Source organism: Calidris pugnax, unplaced genomic scaffold, assembly GCF_001431845.1.
Source record: "Calidris pugnax isolate Ruff unplaced genomic scaffold, ASM143184v1 scaffold273, whole genome shotgun sequence".
Taxonomy (NCBI): domain Eukaryota; kingdom Metazoa; phylum Chordata; class Aves; order Charadriiformes; family Scolopacidae; genus Calidris; species Calidris pugnax.
The window spans coordinates 3,063,656-3,091,401 of record NW_015094508.1 but is presented as its reverse complement, the minus strand read 5'-3'; the positions used below and the strand labels follow the sequence as shown (position 1 = coordinate 3,091,401).

At 36.3% G+C, this 27,746-nt stretch overlaps 1 protein-coding gene across 2 annotated transcripts in view; it reads left to right on the top strand.

The window, feature by feature from the left end:
* The first annotated feature begins 296 nt into the window (after positions 1-296).
* Positions 297-27,746, top strand: part of RFX3 (regulatory factor X3) — a 124,249-nt gene continuing 96,799 nt past the window's right edge. For both annotated transcript variants that reach the window (XM_014964959.1, XM_014964958.1), the window contains exon 1: positions 297-368. The gene's annotated coding sequence lies outside the window, so the exon portion shown is untranslated. The remainder of the gene's footprint in view (positions 369-27,746) is intronic.

The window sequence follows — 27,746 nt, the reverse complement described above, 5'->3', positions numbered from 1 at the left end:
GCCCCCCCCCCGCCACAGCCCGGCGCCGCCCGCCCTCAGGCCGCCGGGGGGAGCCGGGGCGATGGCGGCAGGAGGCGCCTTTGTCCCGCCGGGGCGGGCCGGGGGCGCCCCCCCCCCCCCCCCCCCCCCCCTTCTCCGTCCCTCTCCCCCGTTCTTCCATCTCCCCCGCCTCGGCCCCGCAGCCCCTGGGTGCACTTGGCGGTTGGGTGGGGAGCGGGTTGCCGAGGGGGGCGGTTGGGATGGGGGTGCTGCCTGTTGGGCGGGGAGGGGAGCCGGCGGCGGTGCGAGGTGAGGAGGGAGAGAGAGGCTCGGCGATGGTGGGGACGGCGGCAGGCGTCCGGGACCTCCAGGACAATCGCTGGGATGCGGTGGGTATGCAGCTTGCTCGGTCTCTCCTTCGCACGGGTAGCGGGAACTGAGAAACCGGAGAACGAAGCCTCCGGCCTCGGTCTAAGGTCACTTACTTTAAACCCGAAAAAAAACCCCCGGGGGTAGGAGGAAAGATGCAGCCAGTGACGGATCCTGTAGCACATCAAGAGCGGGAGGTGGTTTTCCCCCTTTCACTTATAGCGGCCTTGTTCTGATTTGATGCGACTGCTAAATTTTTGTGAACTTGCTGTATCTTTTAGCGATACTCTTGTGCTGTTGATCATATCAATCACTTTTCTGTGCTTTGTGTACCTCTTTTTTTTTTCTTTTATTTATAATTAATGTTACTGCTTATTTTCGTGCAGGCTGTATTTTCTTTGTATTGTGGGTTTTTTTTTTTTGTTTATTCAATACCCCCACCCATACACATACAGAGTAGCAGATTTTGTTTTGTTTTGTTTTTTTCCTTGTACTCTTTCTACAGGGAATTATTTTTTAAATGATGCTTTCATAGTGCCAGTGTAGTATGGACCAGTGCATGTGTATATCTAGTTTATGCACAGTGAGTTATGTTCATGTGGAGAGAATCCATTTCAGTTTCCTTAAACTCTCCATAATGAAGGAAATTCGAGATACTGACTGTGAGTTTGTGTGCTGAGCAGCAAAGAAAGGAGGAAAAGAAATAGTATCAAAAAAAAAAAGTCTTTGAGATTTTAGCACTACTGTATTTCAGGAGTACGTTTGGGAAAGAGGGAAGAGACAGCTTTTTACCTCTCAAGGAGATGTAGTAAAAATTGTGTTATTAAATGAGGATGTCTCGCATTAGTTTTTTTCAGTCCAAAATACTTGTTTTCTTTATCCTTTTGTGATTACTTATTAAGGTCTAAAGATTTGTGTTGTCAATGATGTCAAATAATTCTCTCTATACTTTTAAAATTCTTCTAGTTGAAGTGATTTTTCGGCATCTATTATGGCAATGAAATTCTCTTTTAACATCTTCGTATCCAGTTGCACTCCCCTCTTTGGCTTGTCAAATCATGTGTCATTTTGGCGAGCTTTTTTCTTTTTGAAGCAATGACTTATTTATTTCCTTATTGCCTTACTTAGTAAAATGGTTAAGAAAATGCATATTATTATTTTTATTCTAAAACCTATATTTTAATTGTTTATACACTTTTTCTGTGTTTATATCTGTAGAACCCTGTGTAAAATGCAGGGTTTCTTGTTACAATTTCAACAACGATATATTGTTTGTATTGAAGCTACCAACGAATGTGACAAGCGGTTATCAACTACAAAATGTGCTAACTAGTTATTGCATTGTTGATATTAATATTTCTTGAGCTAAGGCATATTGGATCTGTCTTTTTTTTTTAATGTATATTTTATGGGCCAATAAGAACTTAGAAAATACATTATTTTTAGTAATGACCAAAGGTCTCTAATGGTTCATCTTTCTATGATTTTACTCAATATGAAACACTGAGTGCTAATTTTCTAGGTCCTGCTGTCAAGTAAGTTCTAAAGACATTAGGAATTTTCAGTATGTTACCGTACTGCATCAGTTATATGGTACATTTAAATCTTAATGTATTGGTTATTAGTTTTGTCGGGTAGTTTATGCAATTCATTGGTTGTGAAATCATTCCTAGCATCTACTATTGCTGAAAAGAGAAGATGTCAGTTCTCTACCATGCCATTCTTGCATAGCCTTCTTAGAGTGGGACAGAGTACTAAGTGGGATAGAATCCTTCCTGGGTGTTGAAATCTCTTTGCAGAACATGTGTCCAGACTCTGGTAGCAAAGGAAGGTGTGTGCATAGGCTATAAGGCAAACTGACTGTTTTAACTGTGAGGAGATGTACAGATGTTTCTTAAAAATCACATTAAAAGCACTTTTTTTTTTTTCTAAAAACAAAAACCTTTTTAGTACTATTAGCCACACTTTCTTTAGGCAGTGACTGCAATTTGGAAAATAATAGTGCAGCTGTGGTGACCTCTTTTAATATTATGGACTTTACCGAAAAAAGTATCGACTCTATTCTCTCTGAAATACTGTAATGATCACAGATGAGATCTGCATTATGTATTCCGATTCCCTAATGCCTGCAGCTATCAAAATAGTTGGTGTTTGTGATGCTAACCAGTGTTTGAAAATGAGGTGGCTTGTGATTATTTTTTTTTTTATTATTAGTTGGTTTTCAGACTATGTAGCTATTAGACTATGTAACTATCTAATTGTGTTTCAGCATATCCTAATGAGCCTGTCTGGATCATATGCTCTGTTGTGTTGTCAGTGAGCTAACCTACATTGTGCTACCCTTTCAATAATGTAGTGTAGGTAAATGAAATGGGAATCAAAAGTACAATGCTGTTAAGGGTTTGAAGTCAGGGTGCTTTATTTGATAATTAGGTTCAGCTTTGTTAGAGCTATCCCATTTCTTGTTCCCACCTGATAGTGTAGTTTGTTAGTCACGAAATTGTCTACGGAAATAATTGTTGCTGTTTTTTTTCATTTACTAAACTTTACATTGAGAGGGAAGGCTGTTCGTTTCCCTTTCTTCTTACTTGAAATGTAAGCAAGTGTCTAAAATGCAATAATCTTTTATCATTGTGGTTCCTTTTGGTGTTCTAGCTAGTGTTTCTGGTTTCCTTGCTTTATTTTGTCCTACTGTGAAGGGCTTCATTCCCACTAAAATATTCCATATTAGTTTTATGTGTGGTCTCCAAAAGCTTATCAGCTGCATCTAGTGTCGTGTGGAATACTTAAAAAATTAATAGGCTTTTAAAAACATAAGATGTATGGCTCTTAAAGTCCTTTTTAAAAATTATTTTCAGTTGAAATGACGTATTGTGAATGCATCACAAATACAGACAGAATAGAAGACAAGCTTTCAATGGTACTGTAGTGTCCTTGTATGGAATTCCATTACAAAATCAAACTCTTTGTCAAATGAGTGTATGAGAATACCAAAAGCAGTTTTTAAATTATGAATGAAATTACATCTTTTTTTTTTTTTTTTTTTTTACTAAGAATGAAGGCTGAAAAACTAATGAGACTTTTTCAAATGAATAGGCTAATGTTTAAGATATATTCTTCTGTTAGCCACAAGTTCATTATTTACCTATTTCAAATAAAGTTGGTTGCCAATTGTAACAATACTTCTCTTTTCTCACACCTGCTATGTATAGCTGTATTTTGGAAATTTAAGGAGCAGTACATATACTGATTTGGCTGAATCTAGTTTGTTAAGGACAGATGGCTGATTTAAACAGGTGTCACTTTCATTTTTGTGCATTGTGTTGAGACTTCCAGAAGTTTACAAAAGAGCTGCCTAAAGCAGGTGGTGAGCTGTCCTTTTGTGATAAGCAAAATGTACTTTTGTAAGAAATTATTTTCCCAGTGAATAGGTGTGTTTTAATAGTTAACATGTCATATCAGAGTTTAAAGTGTTCCATATAGTAAAATCATGTTATTTTTTAATTCCTTTCTTGTTGGATTTTAAAAGGAGGTGTGACTATTTGTGTGTGAAATTTCACAGTTTATGACTGTGCGGATAGCTGTAGTCCTAATAATTTTAATTCTTGCAAGACCAAGAGCAAATTTATTGGTTGATGTAACATTTTGTTTCACTAAATTACTAACCTTCACTTTTTTTCTTAAAGAATACTTCACTGAAGAATATTTTTAAATATTTTGTAATATTATTGAGAAAACAGGATTAGTTTCAGACTTCTGTCTTTTTTTCAATAGTAGCACAACTGAAGTTTTCTTCCTTTTTGATTTTTTTTCTTTAATAGTAATAATTTCCTCAATGTGAAAAGATTTTAATAAAAAAGAAGGAATTTCTAACAGTTTGTTGTTTTTTTTAATGTTGTCTTTTTTTATAACAATGATTGCTGTTTTTCTTAGTTATTTTCTTTCTAGTAGATGCACCAGAGGGTGCTATGCTATTTGAAATAGAAAAAGGAAAAAAAATCCTAAAAACTCTTTCGTTGAAGTACACTGATAGCGTATATGGGATTTGAATAAATCTTAGTGAAACTTTCCTACCCTCTTTCTATGCATTGCAATATAGCACACTTAGTATTTTGGTAATTTTTTGCTAAAAATCATGGAACAAATTGGCTATTCTGTATTTGAGTATGTTTATGTGTGTATATTTACACAGACACTTTTAAATACAATCTCTGTTCATTGAAGGAGACCAAATAGTTATATGTAAATTATGTCTGGATAGCATATAGCTGAAAGAGTTTATCCTTAATGAAGCAAATTATTGCTCATCTAAGAAGCCAGATGAACTTATCTGAAGACATACATGCATGCATTTTGAAGAGACGTTTATTGTATGTTACATTTTTCGTTTGTAAGTCTACATTCCCGTTTTATGTAAACTGTTCATTTATAGCTGAATTCTTTTAAAAAAATGCATTGCTGTATATAGATTTCTTTTCTTTCTTGTTGAAACTCTTCCTGGATGAAACTAAGGTTGAAACTTCTTTACTTGTGAATTGCAAGAGATGGGAGCTTTAGTTTATTAGGATAGATACTTTTTTCTATCAATCATTAGTTTTGAGAAGGACACCTTCCCTCTCTCTCCCCCTAACCCCCCCAGAAAAAAAGAATCCCAAACCCCCCCCAAACAAAAAAAAAAACTTGGTGTAATGGTAGTATCCTCTATATATTTATGAGTACCAATATGCTTTGTTTCAAAAATTTCTCTGGATTAGAGCCCCACAGATTAGACTTTTATTGTTGTAACTTCTGTAGTTTAATGATATCCATTGTTTTTTCCGAACACTGTAAAATTAAGAAGGCAATGTGTTTTTGTGATAATGGTGTCTACTTCAGTGTCATTTCCCTTTGGAAGCATGTGAAAAGACGCAGACCAGAGCTGGGGTAGGACACCTTAAATTGTTTGGGTTTGTACATTACCTTTAGTTGTTTATCCTGTTCCACCATGGTAAGTTGTTTATCTTTGGTCCCCTAACTTCAGATTTAGTGGACCAAAATAAAGAGCTGGTGGATGGACTATATTGTAAATTGTATTTAATAAAGGTACTTCCTCTTTTACAATACAAATTTAAATGATGATTGGAAGTTTAAATTCTAGCAATTCATACTTCCTCTGTAAATTCCTAGCTTATTTCTACCCTTGGTTAAATTCTTGCATGACATCCAATAACCATGCTGTGGGAACACCAAAGGTTGTGTAATAATAACTAAACTTGAGTGTACTTGCAACATTTGGGACTTTTGTTCTTTAATGAAAGGAAGAAATTTCTAGCACTATTTTTAAAGTTCGTTTCATCCACCCGTAGACCCAGTCTCAGCTTCTTAGACTTTCCTTGAGTAAACAGTTTCTTTAGTTCTTTCATTTTTTTCGTATTGAAACTTACTTGAAATTAGTTTATAAGGTCTTTAAGGCAAGAGTCATGTCTTTAGATTTTATTCAGGCTTTGGGTGCTGCCACTAAAACTAATGACTCAAAGCTGTGCTTACTGTTTATCTACCAAGTAAATGGCTTCTCTTTTCTGTTTTATTGCCTCATAATAATTAATCTAACTATGTTTTCTCTTACATACCACCTCAGGGATGTTTTCTAAACAATTAAACTTGGTGTAGTTAAATAATGCAAAGTTGCAAAGTAGAAATAGAAACATGCAAACCTGTTAAAAGGTACAGTGTGCCACTCTGCAGGTGCCACTGAGTCAATTTATTCTACTTCAGTTAAGGTGTTCTGTTTTCTTGTCTGATAACTTATTTTTCTGTGTTATTAAGTACACTTCCGTTACAAAGAAATGAAAAAAGTGTAATAGGATTTTGAGCCAGAACTACTTACAACACAGTTATGTAAGATTATAGAAGGCTATTTATTGTGCTTCTGTAGAGCTAAAATTTGAAAACACGTAAGTACACTTTTAGCTCTAATGAGCTAGTTAATGTCTGCTGAATTTTCAGGTGATGCATTGTATATTGTTTCTGAAGTACCTTTGGACCTTTGGTCTGATTCCCTTCCCCCCTCCCACAAATGTACCTGGTCCAGGAGGTGAAGAAGGGGAGAAAGGGAGAGCAGTCCAATGACGATACTGAATGTTTATAGGCTATCTGAAGGGTGTACTTGCTGGTGGATTAGGTGACCAGGATTGTGAATTTGTGCTGCTGTCTTTCGGTGTGACCTGTTGCGCATTATCCAGAAAGCATTTAGAGAAGTTGCTATTAGTCTCTGTAGCCTCATCTAAACAAAATGAGATGCTATCACCTGAGCTTTTTCTTCCTTATCTCTTGGTAGCCTGCAAACAGCTGAAACTGCAGTTTGACAGTGCAAGTCTTAGATCAGTTGAACTACAAAAAGTAGACTTATTCCTCCTTAGTAAATACTAGTTACTCTTTATAGGTAAATGAAAGCACAAATAAATGAGTAATCGTAGGTTCTTGCCATTGGAAGGAGTGGTGAATTTCAGAATCTCTCTCTTAGATTAAGTTTGAATGTTCACCTATTTAGCTGGTGAAAAAAGTTTTCAGATTTCTCCATCTAGAGCCTGGAGAAACTGCTTTTTTCCAATAAGATGTGTGCTGCATTCTTACCTCTTTATTATTCTGTAGCTGACAGAGCTATAGGGCAGGAGAGTCAATAGAGTTACAGATTTAGTGAAGGGAGGGTGTTTCCTACTCTACATTCTTGTTCAGGGATATGTTGTGGTACTTCCATTAGGAAGGGCGTGTGGTTGTATGTAAAGGATTGTTAAATTGTATTTGTAGTTAAGTTTTTACATACTGTGTTTATTATTTGGATTCAATGTTAACTGCTATGGATCTCTTGAGAAATTTGAAAGATACAGTAAAGAAAAAATCCAACTTGCCTTAAATCTGCCTGCTTTAATTAAAAACTCATGCTTGCTTTTCAGAGTGTTTTTTTAGGAAAATAGTTCTTCTATAATCACCATTTTTAAATTAAATTTTCTCAAATTTTATGATTAAAAAATCTAAAATAATTTAATGATAAGAGCATACACATTTTGTGGTTAAGTTACAGAAAGGCAATATTTAACTAAGTAACTATAACTCCACAGACTATTATACCATTTATAAAATTAATATGTGATTTATGAACACTGTTTAGATTACTTCTGCAGAAAGGTATTCAAAGTTACGTTAGCCTTTGCTAGTGAGGAGCAGTTGAACTACCAGTGTAGTAGCAGATTTATCAAATTAACCCTTAGCCATGAGGTGAAATTGACATGCTCGTTTGTTGACTATGTGATAGCTAAGGTCATGGCAACATGCAGGTTTCTGTTTAGTACGTGGTTCACTCCTATTTTATTTGTTTCACTCTGTGTTCAACTGCTTCAGCTGAGTTGCAATTGCATGAGGTGATAAATAATTCTTCTATATTATTTTCTTGCTTTCTATCAGATTTAGTAAATGGAATCATGTGGAATCCAGTATGTTTTTAACACCTCAAGAGTTGATTGTGTGTAAAAGTAATAGCATTTCATGCAAACTCCTAGGAAGATTATTCTTTGGACTTTTCAGAAAGGCATGAAAGCTCTTCTGTGAGCTGTACCATCCTTATGGTTGTTTTAGGCAGTAAAACTTGCTTAGCTTTAGAATGGAGGTATGTAGCAAGAAGTGTGGCTCCATTCCATTGTTTTGTGGAAATCTTTTTGTGCTATGGGTTTTGAAGTGAGGCAAGTGTGAATAAGCTAAGATGAAAGCACAACTCTCCATGGTACTGTTTCTTTCCAGGTGCCTTCTGGCTGAAGTTTGTCCCAAGTTGCTGTTTTTCTCCAGCTCTCTGAAACTCCTTTCTACTACTGTAAGGAGCATAGAGCTGACAGGGTATTTCACAGAACAATGGTGGACAGGTAAATTTGTAGAGGTTTTTGTGCACTGGGTCTGTAGTTATGTGGAGGTGAGAGAGAGGCTTAGGGTTTTCCAAACCACAGCATGGTTCATAGAATTTGGGTTTTGCTACTAAAGTACACTTCAGTAGCAGACTTACGTCAAACCAAGGGAAGGTTTACTTGCAATAGACTGAGAATTAGAGGTGTAAGATTTTCTTCCTACACTTTATAATATGGGAAAAGGTTTAATATCCAACGTGGAAAAACAGATGCATCTGGAGGATAGGAAATTGGAAGTTATGTTCTGGTGATCTATGACAAGGGAAGGTCCGCATGTGGGGAAAATTTTGATTGCAAATGCTGAAGTACTTGTTCCAAAGTGGAAGGGCAACATAGTAGACTTTGGCCATTAAAAATGGCTTGAAGGTGTAATTGCTCATTAATAAGGAGGATTGAGATGTTGATTGATAATACGTTAAGTCCCCTAATAAAATTAGCCATGTCATCTCCATAAACCAAGCTGCCTAGTCACAAGGGTAACTTTGTTTTATAGCTATGTTTCTGAACTCCCAATGATCTGTTCTCATTGGCTAATATCTTGTTTTTTAAAAATATGTTTATTCTACATGAAGTACTTCTCTCTTCCATTTACTGTTTCAAAAGCTTTTTACATGCATACTCTACTTGCAGCGTTTAAGCTGCTAGTATGGAAATAGTTAAGTTTGCCATAAAACCAAAGGAACAAAAGGTGTTTAGGGCACCTAGTTTTGCCCTCAGCCTCTTGTCATTATGGGAAAGACATTGGTGAAGTAGACTAAGTTCAGCAGAAGGCCACAAAGATGGTCAGCGGCTGGAACACACACATCTGTATGGAGACAATGAGAGACCTAGCCTTGTTCAGTCTGGAGAAGAGATAGGGTGCTGTTAGGACTCCTAAAACTTTCTTAATACTTATAAGGAGGTCACCAAGAAGATGGAGCCAGGCTTTTCACAGCAGTGCGTGGTAGAAGACTGAGAGGCAGTGTTCATAAGTTGAAACAAGAGAGGTTTAGACTGAAGATGAGGAAAGTCTTTTTCCCCATGAGGGCAGCCCAGAAATGCAGCTGAGTCCAAGAGAGGTTTTGCCATCTCTGTCCTTGGAGATTTTCAAGCCCCGAGGAGACGGTCTGATGCCAAGTCTACAGCTGCATTGGGGAGGAAGTTGGACTTGAGAGGTCCTGAAATACTCTGGTTTTACTTGTGATTCTTGCTTTACAGCACAAGTTCTTAGACTGTGATGTAATTTGTCTTCTTTTTCTTGTTGACCACTGCCATTTCTTAGGACTGCAATTCAGTTTTCATCTCTGGAGGTAAAGGAGGAGGGTTAGTGTCTAGAGCTAAAATCACAAAATAGTTGTGTTGAGATATATCATGAAGTTTGGGTGCCCAAGAGATGACCTCCCTAACAACACAGAACTCATGTGTTCTTTTTCCTTCAGTGCATTACTACAGTTATATTACTTTGGTCCAACACTGTGGGCTCTGGATTTCACAGATTTTGGACTGGACATAGACCGGATTTTGTGCATTTATTTATGAAATATTTTACAATGGAACCTTGAGAATTTTCATTGGAGCCCTGCAGAGGCAAAAATAATAGCAGTAGAGCAAACTGCAATAGAAGAAAAACAAATTTGTTAGGTCTCTTCAGGAGAAGGCAACTATGAACAAAGGGATCTGAAAAATGAGAAGGAAAGACCTTAGTTGAATACATGGCAAACACAAACCCCTTGGTTGTGGATTTCTGTGCAGTTTTATTTGTGTGTATTTATTAGGGTCTTAATTTGCAGTTCTTAATCCTCTTATTGCAGAAAAGAGGAAAGTAAAGAAAAAGAGGAAAACCAGAAAAGTAATTCTTTAAATTGGAAATTATTTTAAATAAATCTCATATTTCCTTGCTTTGTTGAGACATGTTCAAGGGCGTTGATGAAACATTCTATATAACATTCTATATTTGGCTATTGATTGTTGGCTGTTGATTTGTAAGAGGTATGCAATAAATATAATGGCCAGGAATCTGAAGAGAGGGCTTTTTTTTGTGATGAGGAAATCTGAAATATTTTCCTATAACTTGTCTGTATTCCTGTTAATTTTGATAAGAACTGGATTGTGTTCAAAAAAGGATTTGGGAAGTGAGGATGATAATTTCTGTGTGTCTGTAAAGAGGTGTTTAGAAAAAATGTTGCTTTTTCATATAGCTGCAAATATAAAGTAAATAGCAATGATAAAGGTGGTGAAGAGCGATGGTCTAAGGAAGTGTGTATGGCAGTAACTACTGTTGGTAGTTTTGGAATCAATGCTTCTATTACACAGAATCACAGAATTGATTTGAAGTGGTTCTGTTTGGGCTCTTTTTTGTTTGTTTTGGCTGGGGTTTAATCATTGTGGGGCACAGAAATGCTGAATCTATAGCAAAATTAGTGTGTCTCTTGTTCAACGCTGCTTGAGGGATAAGCAAAGACATATGTACGTATTACTAATTGAGATAAATGTAGTCTTGATAATCAAGGCAGTATTAGAAAGTAATCCCTTTGTTTAAATGCAGATGTTTCATTGATAGCTGAATCTAATTCAATGATTAAGGCATAAGCAAGCAAATACATTATTCAGAACCTGCATTTTAATTTTTTTTCATAAGTTGTTAAACTTACCTCCCTCATATTTCAGAATTTCAGTGGAAGATGGAAGTGTTTACAGTGCATTTTTTTCCTGTGAAAAAAAATATCCCTTTTCTGGTTAAACTAAATAACTTAATACACAATGAAACTTGAAATGTCTTTAAAGACCTAGCGCCATAATATAGTACTTTTTTCAAGTACCTCTATTCTGCTGTGCTTGTCTTTAAGAACACTCATGTCAAGTAAGATTAGGTCTGACTTTGCAAGTCAGTAATTGAAATGAATACCAAGAAAATTAAAGTGATGTAAATCTTGCTGAGCAAAATGCAGAGCTTAAATAAAAAACAAATTGAATAATCTGTAGTATATCTCAAAAGTTAGTTAGATAAGTAGTATTCAGTGTTGGTGTTGTATGTGTCATAGTTTAAATTTTTTGTTTCCATGTTATACGTGAAATAGCTGATGGTATCTACTTGATAATGTTATTTTACTGTTCCTTGGCAATTATGAGTAACAATGAAGTGGTATAAGTTATATGTCTTTATTATAAGACTTAGAAATCAAAATCAGTTTTTCCTAATTATGACATATATAGAACATTCAGTGACAATATTTCTTAAATGTATATCTGGATTGTTTTCTGATTCTCCCTATGTGTAGTAGGATGAAGCCTAATAAAACAAATCTTACTACACGCTTATAAAAGTTAACATTACCTTTCATAAAATGAACTTTTGAAAAGTAGTAGTATTTACATTACCAGAGCATCAAGCTTTTTGTCAGATAATGTTTCTGTTAGCAATGTTCTGTAACCTTAGAAGTCAGAAAACAAACGTGCTTTGGATCCAGTTGTGGAATTCTCAATATTCCATTTGTGGTATAAGTACAATTACAGTAAACCGAGATTTGATCACTGTTCACTGTCGTACAGTACTAGCTTGATTAGTGGTGTTCTTTTGGTTTTCATAATTAATGGATTTCCCTTAATAATATAGTTGGGTGTTTTTATTTCTGTGTGCCACTCTATTGTTCAGTATTCCTTACTTCATTTAGGTTTTATACTCTGCTGCTTATTTTTTCCTATCTTGGTGGTTTTTCTTTTGAGTGAAAAAGGCCATGCTAGGTAATCCTAGCTAATAAGAACCATTATGCATGTTTTTCCCACAATTTCATGTTTTCAAGTGCTTTCTAGAGCCAATCTTAGCGAAGAGCTTAGAGAACTGTTTCTCTGAGAAAAGTGCAGCGATAAGTAAGGTTTAATAATTTTAGAATATTGTTTATAAATATGTGCCTGTAATCTAAAAGAAAATGTTGAAGTGGTTGGATTTAAGTCACACATGGAACAAAAATAAAAATACTGGTGGCTGTCCAGAAAATATAAACTGAGACTTGTTCAAATCACTATCTTATAAGGTGCTGAGTACTGTTACTGTACAAAACACAGTGTTTGGAACTGAATGTTTTTTACTGCAAGGTGGAGAAAAAGCCATGTGGGAATTTTTTTGCACGTTTGGCTTATGGGGTTTTTTCGTTTATTTCTGTGTGTTTGAATTTGTGTATATTTTTACATTAAAAATATTCATCACTTAATGAGACACCAAAATCAAAATTTATTTTCGAAACATTTATGGTATTAGTGTCAAGTGAATAAATATGTGCTAGTGAAAGCTAACATGCTGGGAAAAGTCAAAGGAGAATGCACATAAGGTTAAAACTAATATCTTAAATGTTGTTGTCCAGTGTGATACTATATTTCAAGCATGTTTGGTAAAATAATATTCTTACAGTTACAGAATTTTTTTTTCATTGCTTCCAACATAAAACATTTTTGTGTATTTTCTGTAGAATTGCTGTCACTGGATTTGATCTTAACTTGAATTTGTATTTCTTAAAAAAAAAATCAACACATGATAAACACAGTGAAATATTAGTCGCCTCATACAAGTATACTCAGATGGCAAAGGACATGAATACTTTTGTCACCAGTTACCATCTGTCTTTGTTTTTTTTCGTATTCTTTTTCCAAGGCAGAATGAGATTGTTTGTTTTCCTTTTGAGCAAACTTTAATACAGTATTACGAAAACAGTAATTTAATTTTATAACTACTGTGCTTTAAATATATGGATACAAAGCAAAGCAGTAAGGAGATACTCAAAACTCAGATTGTGAGGCCGGGTGAAGGATATGTTTAGGACATAAATTTGTATTTTAAAATGTGGTAGCTTTTCCTAAATGTGTACCCAATTTTGTAATTTCTCTGTGAATACTTGTTTGAAAGTGTTCTTTGTATACATACTTTAAGATTGACTGTTCATTTTCTTTTGTTTCCTTTTTTTCTTTTTTTCCTGGACAGGACATTAAAGTATATACTACTCTTTAAATCTTCCTTTATGTCAACACTTTTTTTCTTTCTTTGCAGTTTGTGATTTAGTCCTTTTTTAATGCCTTATTCTATTATCATTGACCGTAGTGATGTTTTTATATATATTGTGATGTTTATGTATATTTTGTAATTGCAGTTATATTTCCAGTATTTTTGGCACTCATTTTAATTACTAAGCTCTGCAGTTTAGTATCCGCTGGGTTTTTTTTTTTTTTTTCCTGTTCCTTGTTGGATGCCTGGCTTGCATGTGGTTTAATATTTAACATTTTACCTGAGATAGTGGGGTGTGACAAGGCTGCTAAGCATCACACATTGCTGACATATATCTGGCTGGGTTGTAGGGATGGCCTACAGATACTGAGCTCTGCTTCCAGGAACTGCATGATTCTTTCTTTGCCAGCAGAGGCTTTGCTTTCTTATTTGCTAATCACTAGCTTTCTTTCAGGGTGCTTTAGCCTGCTCCATGTCAACGTATGCAAAACTGACACTTAAAAAATACGTTCTGAGGAACATTGTTTTAGCCAGTATTGCGTAATTGAAAAGAACATATACTGAGTAGTTCAGAATCTGTTTCTTCTACCAGCTACCTGAGAACAGGTAAACTTCCGGACTTTCAGAAAAAATAGAACCATATTGAGGAGTGGGAACCCCTGATGATAACTTACAGTAAGATCTTGAGTTGCTTGGGGGTTTTTTTTGGTTTTTTTTTGTAGTTTTTTCTAAAAATCACTTTAAGCTTATAAAAGTGTGCTCACTTGACACCTACTAAGATTTTCTTCAGGGCCTATTGATACCTGCCGCCTTTGTAGAATGACAAAGCCAAGCTCCACACCTGGTAGGGTTGACTGAGGAGCTCCTTGTGCTTGCTTGGGTATGTCAGAATCTGTCCTGGATAACACATGTATAATCCTCCAAGGCAATTAGAGGCTAACTTTTGAAAAAATTGTGTGACTAATTCCAAGGTATCATTGTTTACTATACTGTTTACAGCCATAATTTTCTAAACTTCTTTCCCCATGTAGTTGTTCCTTGGTCAAAGTTTTGAGCAGTTCATTCACAGTAGTTTTTAAATATTTAAGTAAGTTAACCATATCGATCTACTTTAAGGTACTAGCTCAGTGTTGCTAAACCCAGGAAAAAATGAGCTGTAGGATTTGAAATGTTCAGGTTGGGTAATTGTGTTTCATGTTGGAACTCTTCTATAGTGGGGTGGGGTGAGAAGTTATGTGTGCTTAGAGATCCAGGTTTCTTTAAGAGTTGTTCTAGATTCTCCTAATCCTTTATATTCATGTAGTCATATACATACTCAGAATCCTTTATATGTGACACCTTTTATGTTTTCATATTTGAGTGCATTATTCATACACAGAGGTATAAAGATTTCTTTTCTTGTCATTTACACTCATCAGTTTTGTTTCATGTCAGAGTATATTATTTTGATAATGTTATTATGTTGATAATTTAGACTATAACTTTCATTACTGTAATGACGAATTCAAGTTTTCAGTGGGACTATAACAAATTATAAACAATAAAAAAGAAAGCTAATTTTAGAGTATACAAGTCTTACTCAAGGCCATCTTTTTATGTTTGGAGATGTGAAAAGAATACATTTCCTTTCAAATAATTGATTATAATATTGAAAAACCTTTGTAACTTAAATTTTGCCAAAATTTTTAGTAACAGATATCAATACATTATTTTTACAGCCCTGTGTATGTACAAAGTGAAAAGAGCATAGATTTTTATTTCATTGTGGTCTCTGTTCCTGTTGTACTTACTCTTATGTCCTCCTAAGTACGTTATTTCTTAATATGACATTTTTAGCTCTCATGGTTCTGAAAATTTTAATACCTATTGCAAATGGTAAAAGATATGATTGAACAAAATAATGTAGTTTTGATAAATGAAGACTTAAGAATGTATTATGTTTCATTAAGAAGTATAAACCACTTCCTGAAACTTACCTAGTCTTGTTTATTTTTAAGTGAAATATAGTTGTTTGGTAAATTTTGTACACTCCTGACCTCTATATGGTCATTATTAGGGGTAATCAAACTTGTGTTTGGAATGTGTCTGCTTTTTTTTCTTGTGTACAGTGCAACAATTTTACAATCATTCTGAGGGTATACAGACAGTGTCTTTAAAAGTGTTTTTGCAGGAAAAGTGAGATTTTCAGAAAGCTGAGAACTGTAAATTTATATGCATTAATTCCAGCTGTCTTCCCTGCTTTTCGCTACTGATTGTCATTTGTGTCTCAGCTAATGGCTGTTTCTCTACCTGTACTTCACATCTCTTCTCCTGATCACTCTTTTAGGTGCTTGGCCTTCTACAGTTACTCATCCTGCCTTTGCTCTTTCCTTTGTCTTCCAAGTCTCCTTCATGCTGCTTCTGTATTAGCTGTGGGAGTGTTGGGAATAGAGGAACAACAGTTTCTCAGTCATTGACTTTAGGGCTAAACACTTTAATAAATTTGTAGGAAAGCAGTCTGGGAGAAAATCGTAGCTTCAGCTAGTTGTGTGTTTACTGATCTGAGGGTATGGTGTCAATAGTCTGAATGAGGAAGATGATTATGTGAGCAATGTATGCATTGTTAAACTATCTCCAGAGAAATTTAGTAGTTTAGTTGAATCACAGCTAAAAGCCCCATATTGCCAGTTTCTGGTAATGAAGTTTCATGGCTATGCCACATTTAAATTACTATTGGAATTTGTACATTTACTAAAATTTAGTATTGAAGTAGCTGGATTTTAAGTATCATAAAATATGTATAACTTTTTCCCCCTGTGTCTTATTCTCAGCATTGCTGAGAACTTTAATCTTCTTAAACTACTTATGGGTGAGAGGAACTATGTATGAAAATTTTTAATTTTTTTTTAAGATACAATGAAGTGAAAACAATAGTATAATGGAAAATGTTCAAAAATGTGACGTGGCTAGTGACATACATCCAGTCATCCAAACTAAGTGGCATTTATGTGTATTATGTATGCATGAAATGGCTGTTATGTATGTATAGATATGTGTACGTTTATGTATTTGCATATACAGTATATGTGTATGCAGAACGACTGTGTATGTGTATATATCTGTTATATATGTATATAGAGAGTATTTAGAACCAAATAAAGTCCTTCTACATTAAGTGATTTGTCATCTTGAAGAAACTAGTGGAAATACCTTTCTGCAGCATTCCTACCCTCATGCATTGTTCCTGAAGGCAGAAACTCCCTTTCATAGCAGTTCTGTGTGCATTTTCTTGGTAGAATTGTGGTGGTGGTGAATTATATCCTAGGAACAGGGCTTCTGGAGGTATAGGAGACAACATAAACTTCTTAAATCAGCTTGGTAATGTGGAACTATCTCCTAGAGCTAATTTGCTACTTGCTGAGGGAACATTCAGCTTGCACAGGTTTCTTAAATGGCTAGTCCTACAAGTGAGATATATCTTCTACAATAAAGGATAAGAGGAATGCTAGATTAGGCCTTAAGCCTAATGGCCAGGTTCTGGTCAAATTTATTTTATTTAGCTGTCGATGAAGACAACCAGGGTGTCTCATTAGATTTAGTAAATCAAGGCCCTTTTCTCTTATGTAAACAAAACATTGATGTCTGCAAGCTTCATTTCCTTCATTGACGTTGAAGGGAATGTCATACTTATGAAAGGTAATTTAAGGAAAACTGGAAGACAGAGATAGTTTTGGATTTCTGTTCCCTTTGTCAAAGTCCTTCCTAGCTCTAATAAATTCTTGGGCAACATAAAAGCACTTAACAAGCTCTAACAAAGTGTCAACTGTAAAAATTAGTTCAGATAATCAGTATCTAGTTTTTAATTGCAAACCAATAAGTAGTTTTACAGTATAACTTGTTTAAATTGCTCTAGCTATGCCTCTGTTGATATCTTCCAAGCTTCCTGTTGTCTTTGAGGCCATGACCACTAGGGTAACTTAACATTACAGTGATCTTTTCTTTATAAAATTATAAAAAGTAAACTAGCAATGGTGATCATACTCAGTAAGTCTTCAGATTTGTGGTTTTGGCTGTAGAGGTTGATGGAATGTGTTTGGTCTTGATATGTGGTTGTGGACTCTAGTAGAGTGGAGACTGTCAGCTTTACTAGGCTAAATCTTGCAAGTATAGGGGATAAGGTAACTTCGTTGTGGTCTGAGTCTTAACCTAACATAAGTGAGAAGTTTGGAGTTGCTTTAGAAAAAGATCCTGCAAGCTTACACATCTTGGAGAAGTTCTAGTTAGAAGAGCTGGTATTTATGAATGCATTCTGAGATTTTTTTTTTTTTTGTCTTCAGAACAGTCTTAATATTTGCTATTGTTTTCAAGGTTTCTCTAGAAAACCTCAACCACTAACTACTATGAAGCTTTTTGGGAAGGACAAACCCTAGCATTTCCTTGTCTGACTTTTGGAATCCATTTTGTGGTACTGGCTCTTACAGTTATTTTATAGATGATTTACCTTAACGTTTCCAATAAGTTTGGGGGCTGTGTTTCTTTCTTAGCTTTGTTCTCTTAAGGAAACAATTATTTTCTGATATGGCTATCCATATTATTCAAAAGAGGGATAGAAGTTCCAGAAAAACAGATACCAACAAAATAATTAGCTTGGGAAGGAGAGTGAAAATGCATACTACCACTGAAGAAAAGACAGTTGCAACTCATTTTACACTCCCAGCACCCGGTTGAGTCAGTCAGCAAACACTCACAACCTGTCGTAGTGCACTGTAGTATGGATCCATTTAAAGGACCAGGGTGGAGGAAACACAGCTTTCTTTATTCCGGTGCAGTAGAATACTTGTTCTTTGGTGCAGGCTGGAACAGTCTCAGATTATTAGAAAGAGTGGAGAAAAGCCATAGTATTCAGCTCTTCGACGTGTCATTTCTTAGCCATTCTTCAGCAAATTTGCAGAAGTATTGCCAAAAGAAATGAATCTGCAAAGATGTATGTAGATCTCTAATGTGGCTTGCGTAGTCTGTGAAGGTGAGAAAGACACACAGAGGTAGAGCTCAGTTTGACTGCCAAGTTTTAAAACCAGCTTACAGGCCTGTTGGACATCTGTTGACATCTGTAAAGAATTAAGTACTGATAATTATTCTGCCATGGTAAAGTTATTTTTAGGGTTTTTTTCTTCTTTTTTAAGTCACACGTTATGGTGCAGAGTATGAAACTTAATGTATTGTTTTGTCAAACTTTATTATAAAATATCTGTGCGGAGCATGTTATGCAACTCCATTATACTAGCTGTTGAAAATTAAAATCTGAAGGATTTTGAAGTTTAAAGATTTTAACTTTCCTAACTTAAATGATTAATTAGAGGAAATATTGCTGTTTACTTTGCTGTTGCATGCAGTGCAGATCAGATATATTGCTTTTGTGTAATTTTTCTGTTTGTTTACATTGTCCAAATCTGTCATTGTAACTTTTTTTAAGAGTATGCCTGGAGTTGGGGGTTGACTGAGGAAAGTGTTAATCTATTTAAATAAACTGGTTAGAGCCACAGGAGGAGGCGTGTGGTGTTTTCAATGCTTCTCAGCCTGAAAGCACTGCATAACCCTTTTAGGTTGCATAGCAACAGGCTCCTAGCAACGATGATAGATTGAATTTCCAATAGTGACCAGGCCGGATGTAATAATAAAGCAAGAGTACAAACAGTTGTCATGGTTCTCTTTTCATAATAAAATAATCTGAACTTAAGGAGATTCTGTTTGTGAAAGTGGTGAACTTCCTTGCAAAATTAAGATACTTTTGAGAAGTTGTGGTACAGAAACCCTGACAAAGCTGCTTAGAATGAATGAGTTTGAAGTATAGTAGTTGGAAAAGTATGCGAAAACAAAGAAACATTGAATGAGTTAACAAGTAAAGAGGATATTTAACACCCACTTTAAATGTCCTGTAAATCTCAACTTTTTTTTTTTAAATTGATCTATACTGGAGCTTCATAGAAGTCCCTAGCTGTTTAGGTAGATTCGTAATGTGGAAGGAATATGGTCAGTCACAATTGAATTGATGAAGTTGAAAAGAGACTACCCTGAAGGAGGTTATTCTGTAACTGCCTGCCGTTCAGATTCGCTGTGTCTGTCTTTGAAACATCTGTGGTATCAGCTACTGCTGGAGAGTGGTTGCTAGTCCTAGTCAAGCTTTTCTAGTTAGTGTTTGTTCTGTTATCTTCTCTTGGTTCAGCTATCAGTTACTGTGTAATAGTTGTCATATTTTGGAGACACATGTTGATGTAAAAAGAAGAAAAAAAGAATAAAATTATAAAAAGGTAAACAATGGGATGTTACAGGCTTGACTTGGGACGTTTCACTGGATTCTGCTGTTTCAGTAGATTCAGGTGTTGATCAATAATATTTTCTTTTATCATGGGAATTTTAAAAACTGAATTCTGAAAAAAGCTTTTATTTTAAATGGACCTCTTAGGTCTGTCTATGTAGATAGCATTCTCCAGCTTAAAGATTCATCTCAGAATGTTTTTCCTCCACATCACTTAACACTGGAATCCTCACTGCAAAGGCTTTTAGTACGGAGACAGAGGAGATATATTTTGGATATAGTCAATGAAACAAGATAGTTTTATAGGTTTGTGTTGAAAATTATATTAAAATGGGGCATATATAAATCCAAATATAGAAAAGTACCTTAAAAAAGCATTTTGGTTCACAGAGCAGTCTGTAGGCAAAACAGCTGGTGCTGTTTCAGGTATGTGACTTAAGTTAGTTTAAATGTGAGTTAAGTGCAAGTCTGAAAAGCATGCTGAATTCATATGATGCTCGTAATTTAGAGTATCAACTTATTTAAACTCTGGAATTTTAAAAAACTGATTTAGCAGTATGATCTAGTCTGAGTATGGTATCTACTCAAAAGGATTTATAATTTATAATTTAGAAAGAGGTTAAAATCTGATAATGAAATTTGAGCTGGTATATAGAAAACAGAAATTCAAATCATGTATATTACATTCAGCATTTCTGTAAGAATCCAATTTACTTTCCAGAAGGGCAGTTGTTGTCTTTATTCAACTCCTCGTGACCCTTATGCCAAATAGCTGAATTTCTATATATTGTATTGGTGCTTATCATGTTTTCTAGAACAGAAGATGTTGCTTAGAATCAGTACTCCCTAATATTTTTCCTATTTGACAAACCTGAATAACTGGATTTGTAGGTTAATGCTTCCATTGCATCCAGACCTAATCTATTGGACTACTTGCTTCATGATTTAAAAAAACAACAACAAACCACAACCCAAACAAAACAAAGCTAAAGTCCACTTTCACATTCAAAACAAAAAAAGAGGTTAGATAATGCGCTGCAAAATATGATAGTTTCATTACTTCCTATGATTGCAGTGGAGTTCAAGTGAAAATTGGAATGAATGGATATTTTGCATTTCTTTTTACTTCACCATTTTTATAAAAGTGGAATGAAAAAGATCAGTATTTAAGACAATAACTAAAACCTGAGAAGTCAGAAAAACAGTTGTGTGTGAAATGTTGTGGGACATAGCAATGAAAAATCTTGGGGACTGAGGAACGAAAAGGAAGGTAAGCAAAAGAGAAAATAAAACATGCTTATTCCTGATTTTATTTACCTTTTTAAATTTAACAATATGTAAGTTTAGGAAATCAATTTAAGTGTTTGGGAATGTAGAAAAATAGGCTGGGAAGGCATAGACCAGTAAAGTTCAAAGGACAATAGAAAAGAGGAAGTTTGGCCAAAAGAAGATCTATGTAGTCTGTTTGCCAGTGCATCTATTCTTTCAACTGAATTTCCATGCAGTTTAATGTGTTGTGGCATTGCATCATGTACTTACTCCTAATTTCTTTTTTAATCACTTCTGTTGGTATGCAAATCTATTTCCAGAATTTTCCATTTCATGTAAACATGTTTTATTCTCGATTTAGTGAAAGAAGAGTTGTGCTGAAGTTGAAATTATTATTTTTCTTTTTAAATTTAATGTCTGTATATTTAAAAGCGTAGCTTGAAATAATTGGGCAGACACCAATTCTGAAACAAACTTTTCATCTACATTCTGTATAATTTTTGTAGCAGTCTTCCTTTCTTCAATGCACTATGACTAAAATAACAAACGATATTGTTAGCTTTTGTAGTGTTAGTGAAATGCTCTGTAAACTTACAATATGTTTAATAATGGAGGGTTTTTTTATGGGTAAAGAAAGTTTTAAGCAGTGAACGTTTTCAAGCAAAAACCTATATTTGCATGATATATGCTTGTGTGAATGACTACAAGATGTAATTAATTTTCTGGGACCCAGCTGCTATTTATATGCTACTTGAGCATGTATGATATTCTTCTTGAATGAATTTACCAGTATACAATATTCACTGTGGGATCATATACTGTATTTATGGCACAATTATCTGCCAACAAGAGTGAGGAACATAAATGAGCTGTTTTTCTGATTAATTAAATACTTAAGACCCAACTTAATGGGTCTACATCACATAAACATAGCATTTAATCAGATATAAGTACAGAATGCTGTTTGTGCATTGAAGCTATATTTGTGTATATCTCCCTTCGTGATATGCCCTTAATGATTTAAAGTGACTTGTATGGGAAAGGTAGGTATAGGAACCTACAATGCATTATTCTTCTGAATCAGCCCTGCTTTTGTCCAGAGAGGACAAAGGTGTGCAAACATAATCTTTTCTGATGACCTTTTGAAGATGCAGATGGAATTTTCAAGTTGGTATGTTTATGTCTGTTAGTTCAAAAATTTCACTGAATTTCACTGAATTTTTTAGAATTGGAAGGCACAATAGAGATCATCTAGTCCAACTCCCCTGCTAAAGCAGGATTGCCTAGAGCTGGAGCATGTTACTCAGGACTGCATCCAGGCGGGTCTTGAAAATCTCCAGAGAAGGGGACTCCACAACCTCCCTGGGCAGCCTGTTCCAGGGCTCTGTCACCCTCACTGTGAAGTAGTTTTTTCTCATATTTGAGTGGAACCTCCTATGCTTATGCCCGTTACCCCTTGTCCTCTCACTGGCAACCGCTGAAAAGAGTCTGGCTCCCTCCTCCTTCAAACCACCCTTTAGGTACTTATAGGCATTGATAAGGTCTCCCCTCAGCCTTCTCTTCTCCAGACTAAAGAGTCCCAGCTCTCTCAGTCTCTCCTCATAAGGGAGATGCTCCAATCCTTGAATCATCTTCGTTGCCCTTCACTGGACTCTTTCCAGTAGCTCCTTGTCTCTCTTGAACTGGGGAGCCCAGAACTGGACGCAGTATTCCAGTTGTGGCCTCACCAGTGCAGAGTAGAGGGGGAGAATGACTTCCCTTGACCTGCTGGCTACACTCTTCCCTATGCAACCCAAGATACCATTGGCCTTCCTGGCCACAAGAGCACACTGCTTGCTCATTGTCATTTTGCTGTCCACCAGGACCCCTAGATCTTTCTCTTCAGAACTTGTCTCCAGCAGATGCATGCCTAACCTGTATTGGTGCCTGACATTCTTCTTCCCCAGGTGCAGGACCCTACACTTTTCCCTGTTGAACCTCATGAGGTTCTTCCTTGCCCAGCTCTCCAGTCTTTCCAGGTCTCTCTGGATGGCAGCACAGCCCTCCGGGGTGTCAGCCACCCCTCCCAGTTTGGTATCATCAGCAAACTTGCTGAGGATATACTCTGTCTCCTCGTCCAGGTCACTGATGAATATGTTGAACAGGACTGGACCACGTATTGACCCCTGGGGGACACCACTGGTTACAGGTCTCCAGCTTGAACCTGCTCCATTAATCATTACCCTTTGGGTCCTGTCATACAGCCAGTTCTCAATCCACCTCACTGTCCCCTCATCCAGCTCACACTTCCTTACTTTCCCAATGAGGATGTTATGGGAGACAGTGTCAAAAGCCTTGCTGAAGTCAAGTTAGATGACATCTGCTGCCCTTCCTTCATCCAACCAACCAGTTATAGCATCGTAGAAGGCTATCAGATTGGTCAAACATGATTTACCCTTGGTAAACCCATGTTGCTCACTTCCAATAATCCCCCGCTCTTCAACTTGTTTGAAGATGACATCTCTCTATTACCTTTCCAGGGATGAAGGTGAGACTAACTGGTCTCTGAACTGATACATAATGTTTCAGGAAATGGGCAAACCAAAATGAGTTCCCTTGAGAACCTGGGACAAGTAAAGAAAAGATGTACTATTTTCAGAACACCGGTGACATATGTGCAACTAGAGAACTGTTAAAAAATATTCCTGGGATTATTTTAGTTTTACTTTTTAAACTTCAAGGAAGAAAATTTCTTTCCATTCTGTGTCCCTTGTCTCTAGACATAATGAAACGTGACCATTATGTAAACACTTATGTTTTCTCTACTATGGGTGAAGCCAGGTCATTGTTAGGTTCAAGTCCAGGACAGCATTTTCTGATTAGAAAAGTAACTTGTATTTAATTGCAAGAACATGTAAGTGTGTTTGTGTGCCTGCTTTCCAATTGTCTGGAAAACAATCTCCTTAATGTCTCTAGCTTCTCAGTTGCTAAGAGTTTAGACCACATATTTCAAAGACTAATGAAGCCCCAAAGTTCTGTTGGATTATGATATTCAAATCTTTAAATACAATGTGGGTTAATTTTTAACATTGCGTGTTTATAGTACTCAACTTGGAAGGGGATCTGGCAGTTTTGCGTGTCAGTTGAATTATGGGAAAGAGGAATAATAATTGCAAGAAAGGCCTCAGAAGGATTGGACTGTGTTCACAAGTAGATATCAGAGTAGAGGTGGATAAGAGTTCAAAGGTGTAAGTGAAGATTGACACGTACCCAAAAGTTGTAGGCCTTCCTTTGACTTTCCTTTACGTTGAGGGACGTAATTTCAACTTCTACTAAGTGCTTTAAGGTTCTTTTGTGAACAATGGTATTTATTCAGATATTAATCTCATTTTGAAAACAGTGTGTATTTTGTACTGGAAGCCAACAAAAAGGTAATGTAATTCTTGACCAAGTTTCTCCTGAGCACCAAAAATTGTGTGGTCCATTGTGCAATGCCTGATGGATGCACTAGGGTATACCTCCCTGCTGTGCATTGCAGTTACAGGCTTCTGTTAGATCCTTGTTTGGGCCTTTGGTAGTCTAAAACTGAAGTAGACAAGAGCAGCTGCTTTAAAAGGAGTAGTTGATATCTTAATCCAATTGTTTCCTTGAGGTTTTGTGGTGAGGAAGGGTATTTGCCTTTATGTGCACATGTGCTTGTGTTTGTTCTTTCCTGCTGTCTGCTCACTTAGCATTCAGGTACTTTTGGCAGTGCTGCCCAGGGAGCTACTGTATGATCTGCTGCTCCAATTAAATTATTGTTGTTGGATTCCCTTCCCTTAAATTCCTGTGTTTTGAAAGGCATCACTGGGATTTCTGGAAAGTAATTCTTCAAAATGTGCATATTTTACTTTATTACAAGGGTTTTCAGTACTGGAAAATTCTGAGATGCTCAAACTTTACAGATTTTCTGGCTATTGAGAATTTCTCAGACTTCTTTAGGCTTCAGAGAAGGAAAATGTTAAAGACATTTGGAAGGAAAATAACAGAGTGTACTGTAATAAATAGAGTATATCTAAATAATATAGATAAGCATTTCATATAGCTAAATAATTCAAATAGCTTCACTTTCTTGTACTGATTCATTGTGTGTCATTTTATTGATATTTTAATAGACTTTTTGACAATTCTGAAAATACTGACCATGATTATACAATGTTAAATTTAATTCTCAGGGCAGTACAATTTTTGTTGTTACCTATTTTGTGTTAGTTTATTGATGAAAAAGTTGTCATTAAGGAGTTTCTTTCCAGGAATTTTTCAGATACAGGGTGTGAATTTCTGTCAGAATTTGGTTTTTGAAGCATACTAGAATAAAAAGTCCTGTGTTTGGAACTTGGGTAATTTGTAGATCTTTTTAGAAGCACGGAAATTTCCTGTTACAGTGATTGAAGGTGCTGACCTATAAGGCAAACTTGTTTAAATTCCTTTTAGTTAATCATGGAATGTAACTACCAAGCTGAAGTCACAGTCAGTAGCACGAGGTTATTCGTGCCTTGAGTAAACATGCCTTTCAATTCTTGTATGTGTATAAGAATAGCAGTTATACCACCTTACGGTCATTACATGGTTGTAATAAAAAAAAAAATGTCTGTAGCTAGGGCTGGTTTTTCTTTCTGTATAGAAGACACAATCTCTTTCATGCTTGAAGTTTACATTGACATGACAGACATGACATTAAGATCCCTTGAATAATTAGTTGGCAGGCCAGTGCTCTTAATAAAAAATGGTGAACAAAGTATCTGCTGCTATTATTTAAAAATAAAGTTATAAAATAACTGCAGTAATGCTCAGTAAAAAAAAAAAAAATTAGTGTTGGAATTTCAGAAATACAACTTTTAAACAGCTTCTTGATTGTTTGGCTAAGTTATTATCAAAATTTATTAACATGTCAGTTGTGCCATGCGTTTGAGGGTTTTTCCCAATAAGTTCCAGTACTATTTCAGCTTTCTTGGTTATTGCTGTTTGTAATATCTGAAATGAAACCATTGTAGTGTTAAAAAAATATCTTTTATCAGGTAGTGATGCCCTGAATGTTTACTATTTGTCTCCCAAATGGTCCTGTTAGCCACTTCAGGCTGCCTACCACAGTTCTTTCCTGTACTTATCACTTTCTTTTTGTATTTCTTCTTCACTGTGTGAGACAAACATGTAATGGGTAAAGTGAGTTGTTTAGTTTAGACTTAAATAATCAAAATATCATTCAAACACTAGCTATATGACTAAAGCAATTGTGATGTCACAATTGTACATTGCAATGAATTTGATCGCAAGGGAACAGCATTATCATTGTAAGAAATAAAGTTGCTTCAGACGCTCTCTTCAGGACTACTTAAATATTGAAACATGTGGAAGGGAAAAGGGAGAATGAAATGTCCAGACAGTAATTGAAGATAAAGTTCTGTGGGTGCAGTTTGAGGCAGATCTGGTGGAAAAGGCCACGTTACTGAATGCATTCTTCAGCTTGGTCTATACTGTTAAGACCTGCCTTTAGGAGTTGCAGATACATAAGAACAGTGGGAAAGCCTGGGTCAAGGAAGGCTTGTCCTTCAGATAGAACGTACACAAGTCCATTGGACCTGGTACAATGCACACAGGAACCCTAGGGGAGCTGGCCAATGTCACTGGGAGGTCACTCTTGATTGTTTGAAAGGTCACGGTGATCAGGAGAAGATCCTGAGGACTGGATGAAAGGAAAAATCTCCTGTCTTCAAGATGAAAATCCAGGGAACTACAGGTAGAGCATCCTCACCTTAATCGTGGAGAAGGTGACAGAGAAAGTAATTCTGGAACCAATTTCCAAACTGTATAAAGGAAAAGAAGGTCACTAGGAAGTAATCATATCTGACCAACAAGATAGCCTTCTACAGTGGGGTTGCTGACTTGGTGGATTAGGGGAGAGGATCTTGTTTGTTTTGACTTCAGCAAGACTTTTGACACTGTTCCATGACATCCTCATAGACAAGCTGATGGAGTATGAGTTGGATAAGTGGACATTGAGGAGAACTGGAAACTGGCTGAACTGCTAGGCTCGCAGACTTCATCAGGTTTCAGCTCTCCAGCCTGTCCAGGACTCCCTGAATGGCAGCAGAGCCTTTTGGTGTGTCAGCCACCCCTCCCAGTTTTGTATCATCAGCAAACTTGCTGAGGGTACACACCATCCCTTCATCCAGGTTATTGATGGATATATTGAGCAGATATTAGGAAAAACATTGCCAGTGGGTGGAGGAAGGTGATCCTTCCTTTCTTCTTAGCTCTGGAGAGAGACACATAGTGCTGAGTGCCGTCCTTGGCTCCTGAGTACGAGAGTCACATGGACATACTGGAGTGAGTTCAGCAAAGGGCCGTGAAGATGATGAAGGGACTGGAGCATCAGTCCTACAAAAGGTTGACGCTAGGACTACTCAGCCTGGAGAAGAGAAGACTCAGGAGTGTGTATAAATACCTGATGGGAGTGTGTAAAGAAGAGGGAGCCAGACTCTTTTTAGTGGTGTCCAGTGACACAGAACTGGCCATGAAAACTTGAAATATAAGAAATCACATCTGAACCTAAGAAAACACTTTTCTTAGGTGATAGAACACTGGAACAGGTTGCACAGAGAGATTGTGGATCTCCATCCTTTGGTATGACCTGAAGACCAGACAGTAGGCTGGGGGCTGAAGAAAAGCGTGCAATCACAGTAAAATGTTGAATGCACCTTGGAAGTTGTTGAACTGGCTGCAAATCTGTCTCAAACTCTGGATGTCTTCTCTTTGATTAATTGGCTTAGGGACGTGGTTTAGTGATGGTTTTGGCAGTTTAATGGCTGGACTCGATGATCTTAAAGGACCTCTCCAACCTAGATGATTCATGATTGCAAAATTGCCTTCATAATGTTGAAAAATAGGAGATATGTTTATAAATGCAAACTGT